The following is a 2,159-nucleotide window of genomic DNA, read 5'->3' on the forward strand; positions in this document are numbered from 1 at the left end:
TTGAGCTGTTGTGTCCTTTGCACAGATCTTCATCTTGTGTTCACTCCCCTAAACAGCTCTCAAATATCATTTCTGTCTCCAGCTGCATTATCCTGTCCCACTACACTCAGTTCCTCCAACCTTCAGACACTTCTGCTTACTCAAATCCAGCCCCTAGAGCAGGTCTGTGGGTGGTTCTTCTGGAGCTGTTGTATTTTTTGTATTAAGTGATGGCTAAAAAGTGATCAGTGGCAAGGCATAAATAAAATAGTGTTGAAATAGGAAGGTGCTCAGGTTTGGGGCTGTGTATTTTAGGCAGGAGCAGACTGGCTCAAGCCATGAAGTTAATTGAGAGTTTCTGAATATGGTCCTGGCTTAGCAACGCTTTGAAATGTTTCCCAACATGCTTCAATAACATGCTTCAATAATTGTGCCATCAGAGAAAAAATATCTACTCTTGGAAGGCAAAATTATGTTGTTACAGGAAAACCAAACCAGCTCTCTTTGCTTTCCTTCCTTGAGACAGATTCCACACATGTCTCAGGGAGCTCTCAAAGTACCTCAGTTCTAGGGGTTCTTTAACACCAAAGCACCAGCTTTGGTTTTGAAGTTATGTGTAATTCCTGGTTTTTTCATTTACATTTCCATGTAAAAAGATTTTGTGGCTTCCTGACCATTATGACCACGGATGTGAAGATGCCCTGGGAGCACCCAGTGAAACCCAGGTGTGACTTGCAGTGACAAGCAGGGGATTTCTATGTCCCACTGAGCCAGAAAGTCCCAAAGCAGAGACACAATAAAATGTCACTAAATTCTTCATGAACACGACTACAGTGAATTTTGAAAACAGCATGTACAGATTGTCAGGACATCAGTCACCTGAAAATGCAGGAGATCCTTAAGTTCCATGAAGTTTAAAGAATTGGCGACAACTTTTCTCTGCTTCTATACTTCAGGCAAGGAATCAAATTTCCTTTCTAGCATTGTGAGGCTGAACTCCACTGTGTCACTGAACCAGAAAGGGTGTGAACGCTGAGGATGGAGGGAATTACACTTTACTTCCTCTTCCAGGTGCTTGTGTCTTTCTGCAGTAACAAAATCCATCCATCCCTTTCACTCCTAGAAGGCTTTTTAGAATTCATCCTTGTTTGTTGAAGAGATCTTGAGCAGTGTCATGATCCACAAGGAAGAATGGCATGCGGGGTCTTGTCCTGATCCAGTGGTCCTGCTGCAAAATGGGATGTGCAGTGGCTCTGCACAGGTGTGTGAACACCTGTGCACAGGGCTCACCAGGAAGATCACAGCCCTGCCTTTGGGTGCTGGCTTCTTCTCAGGCTGTTAACCCAAAACGTGAAGGCACACGGAGGGAGGGATTCCTGCACAGGGCTCCACGTTCCTGGTGGGTGCCTTCCAGCTCAGCACATTCTATGGTTCTGTGACTAATTCGGATTTGAGAGCATGGCAGTGTGTAAATCACACAGCTCCTGTGTGGCCTCACAGAATCCCCTGCTCAGTGCCACTGTCCCAGCCCATGGCGAGCCTGGCAAAGGGTGTCCCAGGGAGGCTCCCACACAGCCATCGCCTCACACGACGCCTCCTGCCCTCCCTGGGCTTGGGCCCCACCAGCCCCGGCCAGGCTGCCCTGGGCACAACCCCGGAGCCAGCCGGGCTGGGAGGGACTCTGGCTCAGCTGGTGCCACCTCCTGCTCCAGCAGGGCCACCAGAGCACACGGCACAGGACTGTGTCCAGACTGTTCTGGAATGAGACTCCACAGCCTCTCTGGGCTCTGCTCAGGGCTGGGCACTGCCCAGGGCAGCAGTTCTGCCTCCTGTGAGGGAATTGCTGGGCTCAGGCCCTGCCCGTGCCTCTGGGGCCTGGAGCAGAGCCTGGGCCTGCTCTGACCTCTGCACACAGGGACAGCCAGCGCTGAGGGCCCCTCTCAGCTGGGCTCCTCTCCAGGCTCAGCAGCCTCAGCTCCCTCAGCCTTTCCTGGGCACCGAGATGCTCCAGGCCCTGCAGCATCCCCGCGACGTCCGACGGATGGACACGGCAGGCCCGGGCGGCCTCGAGGCCGGGTCGAAGGCCGGTCGGGCCGGGCTGGCAGAACAGAGCAGAGCAGAGCGGGCTGGGCCAGGCCAGGCCGGGCCGGGCGGGGCTGCCCCGGGGCCCGCGGGGGCGG

The sequence above is a fragment of the Pyrgilauda ruficollis genome, unplaced genomic scaffold (assembly GCF_017590135.1).
Source record: "Pyrgilauda ruficollis isolate IOZ18807 unplaced genomic scaffold, ASM1759013v1 scaffold45, whole genome shotgun sequence".
NCBI classification, from domain to species: domain Eukaryota; kingdom Metazoa; phylum Chordata; class Aves; order Passeriformes; family Passeridae; genus Pyrgilauda; species Pyrgilauda ruficollis.